This window comes from Bufo bufo, chromosome 1 (assembly GCF_905171765.1).
Source record: "Bufo bufo chromosome 1, aBufBuf1.1, whole genome shotgun sequence".
In the NCBI taxonomy this organism is placed as follows: domain Eukaryota; kingdom Metazoa; phylum Chordata; class Amphibia; order Anura; family Bufonidae; genus Bufo; species Bufo bufo.
This window is the reverse complement of record NC_053389.1, coordinates 786,326,445-786,344,009: the sequence shown is the minus strand read 5'-3', so window position 1 is coordinate 786,344,009 and position 17,565 is coordinate 786,326,445.

Genomic DNA, 17,565 nt, shown 5'->3' with positions numbered 1-17,565 from the left:
CGTCCGTTTACCATCTGCAAACTGACGGTCTGGTAGAACGGTTTAACCAAACATTAAAAAATATGTTGAAAAAGGTAGTGTCCAAAGATGGGAAGGACTGGGATCTCCATTTTGTCCTATCTCATGTTCGCAGGCCTCTACTGAGTTCTTTGAACTTCTATATGGCAGACACCCTTGTGGTCTCTTGAACGTGGCCAAAGAGGCATGGGAACAACAACCCACTCCACATAAAAGTGTCATTGAGTACGTTACCCAGATGCAAGATCGTATAGAGACAGTGTTGCCTCTTGTTAGGGAGCATATGGAGGCAGCTCAGTGAGCCCAGAGTCGGGTCTATAATCGGCAGGCTCGGGTCTGGATCTTTAACCTGGGTGATTGGGTTTTGGTTCTGGTGCTGACCATTGACAGTAAGTTCCTGGCTAGGTGGCAGGGGCCCTACGAGATACTCAAGAAAATTGGAGATGTAAACTACAAGGTACACTAGCCAGGGAAGCGAAAACCGGAGCAGGTTTACCATGTGAATTTACTCAAACCGTGGAAAGATAGGGAAACCTGTACAGAAGACAGCCCGCCGCCAGGTTTTCTAGGAGCAGAGGTACTGGCCCCTCTGTCTGATGCAAGAGAGGCGGCTGTCACAATAAATATTGCTGACAGCCTCTCATCTAAACAGACTCAGGAGGCCAGGGAGTTCGTTAGTCGGAACACGGATGTGTTCTCGGACCTCCCTGGATGCACTTCCATAATCCAGCATGATATTGTCACTGAGCCTCAGGCAAAAGTCAGATAAAAACCATACCGGGTACCTGAGGCTCGGAAACAAACCATATTGGAGGAGGTGCAGCTAATGTTGCAGCTAAATGTCATTGAGGAGTCAAAAAGTGAGTGGGCCAGTCCTATAGTATTGATGCCCAAGCTGGACGGGACATTGCGGTTTTGTAGGATCTTTCGAAAACTTCTCAAGGTTTCCAAATTCGATGCGTATCCCATGCCCCGGGTGGATGAGCTCATCGAGAGGTTAGGACAAGCCCGGTATTTTTCTGTTTTGGACCTCATGAAATGGTACTAGCAGGTGCCCTTAATGGAGGTTGCCAAAGAGAAAACTGGCTTCATCACGCCTGAGGGGCTGTATCAATATAAGGTCTTACCCTTTGGTCTGCATGGCGCCCCCACCACTTTTCAGTGACTAATGGACATTGTGCTTCGTCCACATCGTCGGTATACTTTGGCTTACCTGGACAATATTGTTATCCACAGTTCCGACTGGGAAATTCACCTACCCAAAGTGCAGGCTGTAGTGGACTCGCTTCGGAAAGCTGGCCTAACCGCTAACCCAAAAAAATGTGCGATAGGTTTAGAAGAGACTAGGTACCTGGGGTATGTCATTGTGGCAGGCGCAGCACTATGAAGTGCCTTTTGCGCTGTGGCATTAGAAGAATTTTGATATCTCTGACTTTTTAGTCTAACCAGACTGTCTATTAAAAGGACTGCACATGGGACGCCAGGGACGCCAGTGGCGTCCCATGTGCAGTCCTTTTTATCATGTCACTGCATGCACCATAGTCTCCTTATCCACAGAGACCGCCCCAGGAGGTTTCCACCATCTGGTTACCCCCACTACTGGCTGACGTATCTAGTTAGGCTGGTCTCTAGGGATATAGGGTGTATCTTATACCTATCCCTAGTACTTTTTACCTCATCTCTCCCCTGATGAATTGCCTTCTAATTTGGTTTTTAAGGCAGTGAAACATGCGTGTAGGGAGATCTTTTTTCCTTTAGGGACACACAGTTAATTCATTTGAGGGACAGGTTCCGGACGGGGTCATCCTTGTCAGGACGAGTGCCCTGTGGTGAGGCTGCTACCTACATCTAGTGTTAGGGATAAACATCTTAGCTAGCCATAGGGCCTCAACAGGGACCCTGCACACATGTGCATTACTGCCTGATGTTCATTGATTTCTTCAATATTTATCTTCAATTGGAGAAACCTCAACCGAAGGTTTGACGACGGTGGTTATCGATCCGCATCCTGTCCCGCGGTACCGGTAGGACAAACGGTTACTGGTGCCGCCGTGCACTATCGTGTATTTTTTTGTTATTTTCATTTGGGATAGATACCTGGGTTGCCATAGGGTTGATACATCATTCCTATCCCAAGGTTTGTCTTTTGCACACTTTATTTTGGAAACTATCTTTTTATCTGCATTACTAATAAAATATTACATTTTAGATTACCCAAGGATGGATTCATACCCAAATTGGTTGAGAGTGCCTTCAACATGGATGATTGGGCCCAGAGAATGCCACAAAAACTTTCCCCAGACCATAACGCTGCCACCACCAGCTTGTGTTCTTCCAGCAATGGTTGCCGGGTGTTTGCTCTGTGATGTTTCTCACCTGACACGCCAACGTTCATCCATTCGATGAAGAAGAAAACGTGACTCATCGGAGTAGACAACCGTCGACCAATCAGCAAAGGTCCCAAAATTGGAGCCTTTTCTGCTGATAAACTTTGTTAGGAGAGGTGCACTGACCATCCATCTGCTTCATAACCCCATACGCAGTAGGGTTCACTGAACTGTTGAATTAGACACACCTCTGGTAGCCCCCTGGTTCATTTTGGTGGTGAGCTCCACTGTAGTGTGTTGTAGTGTTGATCGTGAATATTCTAATCGCAATAAAACATTGCGATTAGAATTTTCGCGATCAACACTACAATATCGGCACTTTGAGAATTCACGAAGATCTAGAATATACAGTTGCAAGAAAAAGTATGTGAACCCTTTGGAATGATATGGATTTCTACACAAATTGGTCATAAAATGTGATCTGATCTTCATCTAAGTCACAACAATAGACAATCACAGTCTGCTTAAACTAATAACACTCAAAGAATTAAATGTTACCATGTTTTTATTGAACACACCATTTAAACATTCACAGTGCAGGTGGAAAAAGTATGTGAACCCCTAGACTAATGATATCTCCAAGAGCTAATTGGAGTGAGGTGTCAGCCAACTGGAGTCCAATTAATGAGATGAGATTGGAGGTGTTGGTTACAAGCTGCCCTGCCCTATAAAAAACACACACCAGTTCTGGGTTTGCTTTTCACAAGAAGCATTGCCTGATTTGAATGATGCCTCGCACAAAAGAGCTCTCAGAAGACCTACGATTAAGAATTGTTGACTTGCATAAAGCTGGAAAGGGTTATAAAAGCATCTCCAAAAGCCTTGCTGTTCATCAGTTCACGGTAAGACACATTGTCTCTAAATGGAGAAAGTTCAGCACTGCTGCTACTCTCCCTGGGAGTGGCTGTCCTGTAAAGATGACTGCAAGAGCACAGCGCAGACTGCTCAATGAGGTGAAGAAGAATCCTAGAGTGTCAGCTAAAGACTTACAAAAGTCTCTGGCATATGCTAACATCCCTGAGAATCTACGATACGTAAAACACTAAACAAGAATGGATTTCATGGGGGGATACCACAGACGAAGCCACTGCTGTCCAAAAAAAACATTGCTGCACGTTTACAGTTTGCACAAGAGCACCTGGATGTTCCACAGCATTACTGGCAAAATATTCTGTGGACAGATGAAACCAAAGTTGAGTTGTTTGGAAGAAACACACAACACTAAGTGTGGAGAAAAAGAGGCACAGCACACCAACATCAAAACATCATCCCAACTGTGAAGTATGGTGGTGGGGGCATCATGGTTTGGGGCTTCTTTGCTGCGTTAGGGCCTGGACAGATTGCTATCATCGAAGAAAAAATGAATTCCCAAGTTTATCAAGACATTTTGCAGGAGAACTTAAGGCCATCTGTCCACCAGCTGAAGCTCAACAGAAGATGGGTGTTGCAACAGGACAACGACCCGAAGCATAGAAGTAAATCAACAACAGAATGGCTTAAACAGAAGAAAATACGCCTTCTGGAGTGGCCCAGTCAGAGTCCTGACCTCAACCCAATTGAGATGCTGTGGCATGACCTCAAGAAAGCGATTCACACCAGACATCCCAAGAATATTGCTGAACTGAAACAGTTCTGTAAAGAGGAATGGTCAAGAATTACTCCTGACCGTTGTGCACATCTGATCTACAACTACAGGAAACGTTTGGTTGAAGTTATTGCTGCCAAAGGAGGTTCAACCAGTTATTAAATCCAAGGGTTCACATACTTTTTCCACCTGCACTGTGAATGTTTACATGGTGTGTTCAATAAAAACATGGTAACATTAAATTATTTGTGTGTTATTAGTTTAAGCAGACTGTGATTGTCTATTGTTGTGACTTAGATGAAGATCAGATCACATTTTATGACCAATTTGTGCAGAAATCCATATCATTCCAAAGGGTTCACATACTTTTTCTTGCAACTGTAGTGCTATACCTTCGTAATCGCAAATATTCTAGATTTTTTTTGTACCCTCACTGCTTTGCTTGTGGGCCAATGAGAAGGCTGCAATATCTTTGTCTGAGCTTAGCAATATCCCTAGCAACCAATAGGAAAGTTGTCTACCACTTACTATATAACAGCCATTTTCTGCAGTTTTTTGCAGTTCTGGGAGAGAGAGCAGTGTCATTGCTGTGCTCTGTGCTTTCATCTGGATCCTATTGCTTATCCAATTACATTAGATAGTTAGATAGTTCATATATATAATACAGATAGTTAGTGGGAGATAGTCAGTGTAGGTTGTGATATAGTGACAGTGATATAGTGATACAGTGTAGCTGATAGGTTCCAGTGCAGGGTGTTAGGTAGTGTGATAAGAATTACTGTTTCTCTGCTGTCCATACATACATACTACAGACATAGTGCTGTGATGTCACAACAATACTTAGTGCACCAATCAGTAATATCTACTCAGACCTGATAAAATGCGAAGATGCATGTATTGCGCCAAAAATATGCGCATCATTAGTGCCGATTTGCGTAATCGTGAATATATTGAAGCACTCTATCTGCATATAAAGCGATTATTCTGCCATGCATGTGAAATGTAATCAAAAACAGTGCTGTAATGTAAAATTACTTACAGTGATCAGTAGTTCTTCCTCACAGGCACGAAAGTTGCTGCCAACCATTTTCTCCAGTCTCAGGAAACTTCTAACAGCTTGAAAAATGTAGCAAAAGTGACCAACGCCTGTATTGCGTGCGCAATACGCGCATATCACATTGCCGATTTTCGCAATCAAGAAAATAATGACTGGAGATCACGAATTGTAGAATTTGAGAATTTATGGCGAATATTAGGCAAAAAATTTGCGAAATATTGCGAAAACTAATATTGCCTATGCTGCTCATCACTAGTGTGTTGGTCCACCCTTGTGAACCATCATAGCTGGTGTTCACCTCTCACATCAATGGAATTTGGTGCTCCTCATTTTCCACGTCACTTATTCACAATGGTGCCATCTGTCCACTCACAATACACTTTCACCACAGCAGCACGAGATCAGTTCACAAACTGCGCGGTGTCAGAAATACTGCCTGTGGCGAAACCAACCTCGCCACTGGGCTTCGGAGGGGCCTGGCTACCAGCCTCTTGCCTCAGGATTATGGCCCATACTAACTTTAAAGGAGCAGACAGACCGGCCGCACAGCTTAAATCTATGGAACTGTTTTGGGCAGGAAATTGTGCTTGCGGTCGGTCATAAAGGACTTCCACTTAACTTTTGATCCGCTGGAGGGATTTGTGTGATTTTTGGAAGTGTTTATGTTTGATGTATGCTGAGTTTAAATATGTAATTTTTATGGAGATGGAATGTATGGTTTTAAAGTTACAGTGTATGTTTAAAAACTGTATTTTTACTGTCTGTGATAGTTATGTTAATCCATAATTATATCACAGACAGAAGGAAGGATTTTGTGTATTTGGGTGGTGATTCCTGTCCTGTTGTTCCCACATGTGTATTGGTGATTTCCCTTTGTCTTGAGAGATAATTGGATTACTTCTCGGGTGTCTCCAGGGCAGAGAGGAGGAAACCATGATGCATTGTGGGGATGTATTGTGTCTGTCTATCCTGCAGTGCTGCATATCTGTCCTGTGTCATAGTCTTCATTCTGGTCCCCTAGGGGCGTGTCCACCAGATGGGGACCTGCATAAATACGGGCGGGTAGCCCTCAATAAAGTGTTCCTGTTTTACCCTTCATATGTACTGTGTGGGGAGAATGAGGGGGAATAAGTACTCTATGGGGGCACCAGGTGATCAAAACTACTGGGGGCATTAGGGGGCATAACTACTGCGTTTTGCAATCATATGAGTGGTGGACCTACTTGTCTTGTAGCCCAGGGCCTACTTTGGGCCAGTCAAGGTGAGGTTACTAGAATATGTGCTGAAAATTTTCAGGCGTAATCTATAATTTCCTAGCTACTGTGGTCTTCAGCCTCACCTTGTGGCCATATGTCTTAGGGCTCTTTCACACTTGCGTTGTTGTGTTCCGGCATAGAGTTCCGTCGTCGGGGCTCTATGCCGGAAGAATCCTGATCAGGATTATCCCCATGCATTTTGAATGGAGAGAAATCCGTTCAGGATGCATCAGGATGTCTTCAGTTCCGGACCGGAAAGTTTTTTGGCTGGAGAAAATCCTGAACACTTGCCGCAAGGCCGGATCCGGAATTAATGCACATTGAAAAGCATTAATCCGGATCCGTCCTTAAGCTAAACATCGTTTCGGCGCATTACCGGATCCGACGTTTAGCTTTTTCTGAATGGTTACCATGGCTGCAAGGACGCTAAAGTCCTGTTTGCCATGGTAAAGTGTAGTGGGGAGCGGGGGAGCAGTATACTTACCGTCCGTGCAGCTCCTGGGGCGCTTCAGAGTGACGTCAGGGCGCCCCATGCGCATGGATGACGTGATCGCATGGATCACGTCATCCATGCGCATGGGGCGCTCTGACGTCATTCTGGAGCGCCCCGGGAGCCGCACGGATGGTAAGTATACTGCTCCACCGCTCCCCACTACTACTATGGCAACCAGGACTTTAATAGCGTCCTGGGTGCCATAGTAACACTGAACGCATTTTGAAGACGGATCAGTCTTCAAATGCTTTCAGTTCACTTGCGGTGATACCGATCCGGCGGGCACCTCCTGTAAATGGAGTACACTACGGATCCGGACAACGCAAGTGTGAAAGAGGCCTTATAGTAGCTGACCTTTGGCAAAGGTGACTATATGGGGGCCTGTTGAGATTTCCTTCAGAGAACATGACCCATCAGTACATCACACAACATCGGCCTGAAGATTTAGTTCCACCAGAGGTGGTTTTCTCGGCTGGTTTACATGGTTTGATGTTGGATAACATCTTGGAATGTCTGCAGTATTATTTCAAGTAAACCCAAACAAAGCAGATGATATTTGGACGCTGTGCACTGTGCAGTTTGGAATGCACCCAAATTCCAAGTCTTGCTAGGAAGCTGTCATGTTCTGGTGAGTCATCTTCATACCATCTGAATAGTTCTCACTGGATTCAACTGTAATGATTTACTTAACTGCTGCTGAATGTGCTAAACGAAATCAACTGAGGGATTAGCTTCTCATATGTCCTATGTCTTTTAGGATTAAGGCACATGAAAGATGACAACTAGCAGAATTGTGAATGCAGCTCTGGAGTATAATACAAAGCTATAACCCAGGATTATTACAGGAGGAGTAATGTAATTTATATAACCTGGAGCTGTTCAATGTGCGGTATATCAGCAGTATGACATGTCTGCTTGCAGAGCTGCAAGTTCAGAGCTCAGTGATTGATCTCTGTGCAGTTACTCTGAATTTCACCCTCTTCTTAACCCCTTAGGGATTTAGGACGTACCGGTACGTCCTAACTTTAAAACAGCATTGCGGCGTGGCGGGGGTTAATCCCAACAGGATGTCCGCTGAAATCATTCAGCGGGCATCCTGTCACAACGCCGGGGGGGTCATGTGACCCCCCCGCATCGGCGAACGCCGCAAACCGCAGGTCAATTCAGACCTGCGGTTTGCGGTTTTACCTTATCCGGCGGGCGGCGGTGCCATCGGGTCCCCATGCGGCTGTAGGAGGGACCCGATGGCATGGAAGGCAGCGCGATGCCTTCCTGAAGCATCGCCGCTGCCTTCCTGTGACGTGCCTGTGAGATCCAGCCCCCTGGATCTCACAGGCCGGAAGCTGTATGAGTAATACACACAGAATTACTCATACAGCCAATGCATTCCAATACAGAAGTATTGGAATGCATTGTAAAGGGGATTAGACCCCCAAAAGTTCAAGTCCCAAAGTGGGACAAAAAAGAAAGTGAAAAAAAGTTTCCCCCCAAAAAATGTAAAAGTTTCAAGTAAAAATAAACAAAAACGTAATTTTCCCCAAATAAAGTTAAAAAAAATTGGTAAAAAATAGGGGGGGAAAAAAAGTATACATATTAGGTATCGCCGTGTCCGTATCGACTGGCTCTATAAACATATCACATGACCTAACCCCTCAGATGAACACCGTAAAAAATAAAAAATAAAAACAGTGCTAAATAAACCATTTTTTGTCCCCTTACTTCACAAAAAGTACAACAGCAAGCAATCAAAAAGGCGTTTGCCCACCAAAGTAGTGCCAATCTAACCGTAACCTCATCCCGCAAAAAATGAACCCCTACCTGAGACAATCGCCCAAAAAATAAAAAAAACATAATTTTTTTTGTTTTAAAAAAGCTGTTATTGTGTAAAACTTACATAAATAAAAAAAAGTATACATATTAGGTATCGCCGCGTCCGTATCGACCGGCTCTACAAAAATATTACATGACCTAACCCCTGAGATGAACACCGTAAAAAGTAGAAAATAAAAACTGTGCCAAATAAACAATTTTTTGTCACCTTACATCACAAAAAGTGTAATAGTAAGCGATCAAAAAGTCACACGCACCCCAAAATAGTGCCAATAAAACCGTCATCTCATCCCGCAAAAATCATACCCTACCCAAGGTAATCGCCCAAAAACTTAAAAAATTATGGCTCTCAGAATATGGAAACACTAAAACATGTTTTTTTATTTGCTTCAAAAATGAAATCATTGTGTAAAACTTACATAAATAAAAGGAAAGCATACATATTAGGTATCGCAGCATCCGTAATAACTTGCTCTATAAAAATATCACATGACCTAACCCCTCAGGTGAATACCGTAAAAAATTTAAAATAAAAACGGTGTAAAGAAAGCCATTTTTTATCACCTTACATCACACAAAGTGTAATAGCAAGCGATCAAAAAGTCACATGCACCCCAAAATAGTGCCAATAAAACCGTCATCTCATCCCGCAAATATCATACCCTACCCAAGGTAATCGCCCAAAAACTTAAAAAATTATGGCTCTCAAGACTATGGAAACACTAAAACATGATTTTTTTTGCTTCTAAAATGAGATCATTGTGTAAAACTTACATTAAAAAAAAGTATACATATTAAGTATCGCAGCGTCCGTGACAACCTGGTCTATAAAAATATTACATGATCTAACCTGTCAGACGAATGTTGTAAATAACAAAAAATAAAAACTGTGCCAAAACAGCTATTTCTTGTTACCTTGCCTCACAAAAAGTGTAATATAGAGCAACCAAAAATCATATGTACCCTAAACTAGTACCAGCATTACTGCCACCCTATCCCGTAGTTTCTAAAATGGGGTCACTTTTTTGGAGTTTCTACTCTAGGGGTGCATCAGGGGGGCTTCAAATGGGACATGGTGTCAAAAAAAACAGTCCAGCAAAACCTGCCTTCCAAAAACCGTATGGCATTCCTTTCCTTCTGCGCCCTGCCGTGTGCCCGTACAGCGGTTTACGACCACATATGGGGTGTTTCTGTAAACTACAGAATCACAAACATAAATATTGAGTTTGGTTTGGCTGTTAACCCTTGCTTTGTAACTGGAAAAAAATTATTAAAAATGGAAAATCTGCCAAAAAAGTGAAATTTTGAAATTGTATCTCTATTTTCCATTAATTCTTGTGGAACACCTAAAGGGTTAACGACGTTTGTAAAAATCTGTTTTGAATACCTTGAGGGGTGTAGTTTCTTAGATGGGGTCACTTTTATGGAGTTTCTACTCTAGGGGTGCATCAGGGGGGCTTCAAATGGGACATGGTGTCAAAAAAAACAGTCCAGCAAAACCTGCCTTCCAAAAACCGTATGGCATTCCTTTCCTTCTGCGCCCTGCCGTGTGCCCGTACAGCGGTTTACGACCACATATGGGGTGTTTCTGTAAACTACAGAATCACAAACATAAATATTGAGTTTGGTTTGGCTGTTAACCCTTGCTTTGTAACTGGAAAAAAATTATTAAAAATGGAAAATCTGCCAAAAAAGTGAAATTTTGAAATTGTATCTCTATTTTCCATTAATTCTTGTGGAACACCTAAAGGGTTAACGACGTTTGTAAAAATCAGTTTTGAATACCTTGAGGGGTGTAGTTTATAGAATGGGGTCATTTTTTGGTGGTTTCTATTATGTAAGCCTCGCAAAGTGACTTCAGACCTGAACTGGTCCCTAAAAATGGTTTTTTTGAAAATTTCAGAAAAATTTCAAGATTTGCTTCTAAACTTCTAAGCCTTGTAACATCCCCAAAAAATAAAATATCATTCCCAAAATGATCCAAACATGAAGTAAACATATGGGGAATGTAAAGTAATAACAATTTTTGGAGGTATTACTATGTATTATAGAAGTAGAGAAATTGAAACTTGGAAATTTGCAATTTTTTAAATTTTTTTGTTAAATTTGGTATTTTTTTTATAAATAAAAATTTATTTTTTTTACTTCATTTTACCAGTGTCATGAAGTACAATATGTGATGAAAAAACAGTCTCAGAATGGCCTGGATAAGTCAAAGCGTTTTAAAGTTATCAGCACTTAAAGTGACACTGGTCAGATTTGCTAAAAATGGCCAAGTCCTTAAGGTGAAATAGGGCTGAGTCCTTAAGGGGTTAAAGGAGATTTGCTGGCATGATTTTAAAAGTCCCTTGGTTGTTTTGCAATTGTAAATTAATTCCTTCGCCTTTTTTTTTCTTTACTCCCTGTATTTCCAAAGCCATAACTTATTTAATTTTTCTATTCACAGAGCCGTAACACGGCTTGATTTTTGTTGTTTCAAATAGCACTAATTAAGTATTCAGTATGATGCAGTGAGAAGCTTTAAAAAAATTCATATATGGGGTAGAAATTGAATAAAATTGAATTGGACCATTCTTAAGTTACTTCTATTCTGTGGGTCTATAGGATTACAGTGATACCAAATTTATATAGCTTTGTTATGTTTAATGCCTTTTAAAAAAAAACAATTTTACTGCCATATTCTGACACCCATTTTTTATATTTCCGTCTATGGAGCTGTGTGAGGTCAATTTTTTGCATTGCCATCTGTAGTTTTTATTGATACCATTTTGGGGTATGTATGACTTTTTAATTACATTTTATTTCATTTTTTGGGGAAAGTGAAGCAACAAAAAACAAAAAAAATAATGAATTTTGCGCACTTGTGTTTACTTTATGGGATAGATTATTTTATATTTTAATGGTTCAGACATTTTTTGGATGTGGTAATGCCAATGATCTAAATTATTTTTATTTGCAAAATAGGTAAAGCAGGGAGGGGTGATAGTCTATGGTAAAATCACTGTGTTCCTATTAATACCTGCTAGTGCAGGGCTTAAAAAAAGCTTTACTATGGCAGGCCTGGGAGCCTTCACAAGACCACAAGCTGCCATAGCAAGCAGCTTCTCCAACAAGCTTGTCACAGGGGGGCATTGAGTCACCAAGAACAGCCTGCTTCTGGTAATGGCTCAGATGCTGTCGCAGTTGACCACAGCATTTGAAGAGTTAAATGTCTGTAATCACAGACACTGCAAGAGGGTGTCTGCTGTGTAAAACTGCAGGCTCTGCCAATTAGCAAGCACCATCTTTTAAGACCTGATATCTGAAGTACATGTACAGAGGACGTCGGGAAGGGGTTCACAAAATCTTACTAACTTTAATTCAGAAAAGTTCACAAATGGCCCAATTTCAGACCCATCTCATTGTCACTAAAGTGTAGCTTCTTCTATCGTTCTGACACTGACAGAAAGCTTCCTCCCCTCTCTGTGAGGAACAGTACGAGAAAAATATCTCCTATTGCATCCCTTCAGCTTGGCTAAACTGTTAGGCCTCTTTCACACGGGCGTTGCGAATTTTCCGAGCGAGTGCAAAACATTGTAATGCGTTTTGCACTCGCGTGAGAAAAATCGCGCATGTTTGGTACCCAAACCCGAACTTCTTCACAGAAGTTCGGGCTTGGGATCGGTGTTCTGTAGATTGTATTATTTCCCCTTATAACATGGTTATAAGGGAAAATAATAGCATTCTGAATACAGAATGCAAAGTAAAATAAAAAATTATAATTTAACTCACCATAGTCCACTTGATCGCGCAGCCCGGCATCTCCTTCTGTCTCCTTCTTTGCTGATTGTAGGAACAGGACCTGTGGTGATGTCACTCCGGTCATCACATGATCCATCACATGATCTATCACCATGGTAAAAGATCATGTCATGGACCAGCAAAATAGTGAGTGCAGCTCTGGAGAATAATACAGGATGTAACTCAAGATCGGTACAGGATAAGTAATGTAATGTATGTACATTGTGACTCCAACACAGGTCCTGTTCCTACATTGTGACGTCAACACAGGTCCTGTTCCTACAATCAGCAAAGAAGGAGACAGAAGGAGATGCCGGCAGCGCGATCAAGTGGACTAAGGTGAGTTAAATTATTTTTTAATTTTTTTTAACCCCTCCAGCGCTATTTTACTATGCATTCTGTATTCAGAATGCTATTATTTTCCCTTATAACATGAAATAATAATGATCGGGTCTCCATCCCGATCGTCTCCTAGCAACCGTGCGTGAAAATCGCACCGCATCCGCACTTGCTTGCGGATGCTTGCGATTTTCACGCAACCCCATTCACTTCTAAGGGGCCTGCGTTGCGTGAAAAACGCAAAAAGAGGAGCATGCTGCGATCTTCATGCAACGCACAAGTAATGCGTGAAAATCACCGCTCATGTGAACAGCCCCATAGAAATGAATGGGTCGGGATTCAGTGCGGGTGCAATGCGTTCAACTCACGCATCACATCCGCCCGGAATACTCGCCCGTGTGAAAGGGGCCTTAGGGGAATGTCTGTCTACAAAATTGTCAACTTTTTCCAATGACAACTAGCAGAATTACAGTACAGACCAAAAGTTTGGACACACCTTCTCATTCAAAGAGTTTTCTTTATTTTCATGACTATGAAGGCATCAAAACTGAATTAACACATGTGGAATTATATACATAACAAACAAGTGTGAAACAACTGAAAATATGTCATATTCTAGGTTCTTCAAAGTAGCTACCTTTTGCTTTGATTACTGCTTTGCACACTCTTGGCATTCTCTTGATGAGCTTCAAGAGGTAGTCCCCTGAAATGGTCTTCCAACAGTCTTGAAGGAGTTCCCAGAGATGCTTAGCACTTGTTGGCCCTTTTGCCTTCACTCTGCGGTCCTGCTCACCCCAAACCATCTCGATTGGGTTCAGGTCCGGTGACTGTGGAGGCCAGGTCATCTGGCGCAGCACCCCATCACTCTCCTTCATGGTCAAATAGCCCTTACTTTCAAAGTTTTCCCAATTTTTCGGCTGACTGACTGACCTTCATTTCTTAAAGTAATGATGGCCACTCGTCTTTCTTTACTTAGCTGCTTTTTTCTTGCCATAATACAAATTCTAACAGTCTATTCAGTAGGACTATCAGCTGTGTATCCACCTGACTTCTCCTCAACGCAACTGATGGTCCCAACCCCATTTATAAGGCAAGAAATCCCACTTATTAAACCTGACAGGGCACACCTGTGAAGTGAAAACCATTTCAGGGGACTACATCTTGAAGCTCATCAAGAGAAGGCCAAGAGTGTGCAAAGCAGTAATCAAAGCAAAAGGTGGCTACTTTGAAGAACCTAGAATATGACATATTTTCAGTTGTTTCACACTTGTTTGTTATGTATATAATTCCACATGTGTTAATTCATAGTTTTGATGCCTTCAGTGTGAATCTACAATTTTCATAGTCATGAAAATAAAGAAAACTCTTTGAATGAGAAGGTGTGTCCAAACTTTTGGTCTGTACTGTATGAATGTAGCTCTAGAGTATAATACAGGATGTAATGCAGGATCAGTACAGAATAAGTAATGAAATGTATATTGAAATAGAAATATTATCTGTTGTAGAAATATTAATATTAGAAATCCGCTCTCCAATGTCTTTGTGTAAGGAGAGGTAAAAATCTCAACCGCAGTCAGCCAAAGGTGTTCTCATGTTAAGTTCTGCTGAGCATCTGCCCCGCCCTGCTCAGTCTGCTCACCTTTATTTACTAACAAAAGGTGTAAAAAGGGGCTGGCCCAAGACAAGGATACAGGAAGTGATGACATACAGGAAGTGATGACATAGGAAGACAAGACACCATCATTTAGAATAACCTAGCCAGCTAACAAACACATGTATACAATAATCTACCATTACTACTGGAGCTAATTTTATCCAGCCTTGCTCAGTGATCAATGCCAGATAAAATTACTATGATCCTCATGCATGTTTATTTACAGGACAACGTCATTATCTCCAGCGGCTGATCAGGCGCACTAGAGACAACAAACGCATGTTCCTTTCATTTATTGTTCTCTTAACAAATGCATCCACGCCAAGCCAATAAATCCGCGTCTTGCGCGGGGGCCCTAGCCGGCGTCCACACATCAGCCAACAAAACACTGCTCTGCTGAACACATCAGTCTCCCCTGGCCCACAGCCCAGTGCTTAGCACATGGACCATTCGCAGACGGAGACCTCTGCGCCCAGCAGCTGTGACAGGACATACACGGGAAGATATCCACTCCAATAGTTTACCCTGACACTGAGAGACATGATGACAATACACATCCTAATAAAATTTCCACAACAGTATACACATCAACAGAATGCCAAGAGTGTGCAAAGCAGTAATCAAAGCAAAAGGTGGCTACTTTGAAGAACCTAGAATATGACATATTTTCAGTTGTTTCACACTTGTTTGTTATGTATATAATTCCACATGTGTTAATTCATAGTTTTGATGCCTTCATAGTCATGAAAATAAAGAAAACTCTTTGAATGAGAAGGTGTGTCCAAACTTTTGGTCTGTACTGTATGTACACAATGGCTCCACCAGCAGAATAGTGAGTGCAGCTCTGGAGTATAATACAGGATGCAACTCAGGATCAGTACAGGATAAGTAATGTAATGTATGTACACAGTGACTCCACCAGCAGAATAGTGAGTGCAGCTCTGGAGTATAATACATGATGTAACTCAGGATCAGTACAGGATAAGTAATGTAATGTATGTATACATGGACTTCACCAGCAGAATAGTGAGTGCAGCTCTGGGGTATAATACAGGATGTAACTCAGGATCAGTACAGGATAAGTAATGTATGACTCCACGAGCAGAATAGTGAGTGCAGCTCTGGAGAATAATACAGGATGTAACTCAGGATCAGTACAGGATAAGTAATGTAGTGTACGCACACAGTGACTGCACCAGCAGAATAGTGAGTGCAGCTCTGGAGTATAATACAGGATGTAACTCAGGATCAGTACAGGATAAGTAATGTATGAATCCACCAGCAAAATAGTGAGTGCAGCTCTGGAGAATAATACAGGATGTAACTCAGGATCGGTACAGGATAAGTAATGTAATGTATGTACATTGTGACTCCAGCAGCAGAATAGTGAGTGAAGCTCTGGAGTATAATAATCATATTTTTATCTCTGGCTTTTTATGATATGTCTGCTTGAGGGGCTGCAAGTTAAGAGCTCAGTGAGTGTTCCCCATGTAGCTATTCCTCCTTTTGTTAATGCTTCAGCCAAGTAATGTGTATGGCTGAAGGGGAACCTGATATCTCAATGGCCTTGGTGCAGCTTCCTGTGAAGGTACACACCCCCAACTGGTAAAACCCAGATGGGCCTAATATCTATCTGTAGAGCGAATCGAAGTTAACAAAGTGGAATTCGATCCGAATTTTAGGAAAAATTCAATTTGCACCGAATTTTGTGGGACATACGCGTTTTTGATCACTTGGTGTTGCACCTTTTGTGATGTAAGGTGACAAAAATTGCTTGTTTTGACAGTTTTTTCTTTTTACGGTGTTCACCCGAGGGGTTAGGTCATGTGATATTTTTATAGAGCTGGTTTTTACGGACGCGGCAATACCAAATATGTCTATTTTATTTTTTCTATTTTAAAATTATTTTTTTTATTCCTTACTTTTTTTTACATGTGAAACTTTTTTTTATTTTATTTTTTTAACCCTTTATTTTTTTTATTTTTTTTTTACACTTTTCGTCCCCCATAAGGTCATACAAGACCTCTGGGGGACATTTGCTTCACTTTTTCTTTTTTTTTTCACTGTTGATTTCTCCTGTAACTGGGGCTGACATAGTAGCCCCAGTTACATAAGAAATGCACCCCCAGAGAGGGTGTACAGCATAATTCTGCGCTGTACAGCCTCAGAGCAGGGCTGATCGAGGTCTGTGAAAGACCTCACACAGCTCCTGCACTCTCCGGTCCCGGCGCTCGGTGAGCGCTGTGTATGCAGCGATCCAGAAAGCAGGGACACCTGGGAACTGTCCCTGCCTTCTCTCTGGGTTGCCCTGCTGTCACTGACAGCGGGCAACCCAATCAGCAGCTGCACGATTAGCGTGCAGCTGCACTTTCTGAACGGACGTTTTAAAACGTGCTTTCAGAAATAGAGGTCCACCCATAGGACGTTTATATCCTATGGGCGGACGGAAAGTGGTTAATAAAACACCCTTTTTGGGCAAAATACACAATTTTACAGCCCTTGTTGCATCTGCACGTGTGAAATTCAAGGGTTATATAGTGCTGTCATATTCCGTTAGTAAACGAACACCCATTTTGGGCAAAAAACTTAATTTTGCAGCCTTTGCTGCATATGTCATTGTGAGATACACCCTTTAGATATTGTGGTTCTATTCTGCTATTAGCAAAACACCCATTTTGGGCAAAAAACTTTAATTGCAGCCTAGTCTACATCTGTACGTGTGAGATACACCCTTTAGATACTGTAATTCTATTCTGCTATTAATAAAACAACCAATTTTGGGCAAGATCCTAAATTTGAGAAATATGAGGAGAGCGTCAAATAAGGTACGTGGCCCAGGTCGTGGTGCTGGAGCTCCTGTTGCAGGGAGAGGACGTGGTCGATCTGTGCCAGCTACACGCACAAGTGAAACCCCTTCCTCAGGTGTGAGTAGGCGACAGAACCTGCAGCGGTATTTGGTCAGGCCTAATGCGGCTCTACAAATGGTGAGGCCTGAACAAGTGCGGGTGATAGTAGATTGGGTGGCTGACAGTGGATCCAGTTCCTTCACATTGTCTCCCACCCAGTCTCCTGCTGAAAGATCAGAGTTGGCACCTGCAGCCCATGTCCATCTGTCTTTCACCTCACCCCCTTGCAAATCAGCCAAGCAGTCTGAGCCCCAAGTCAT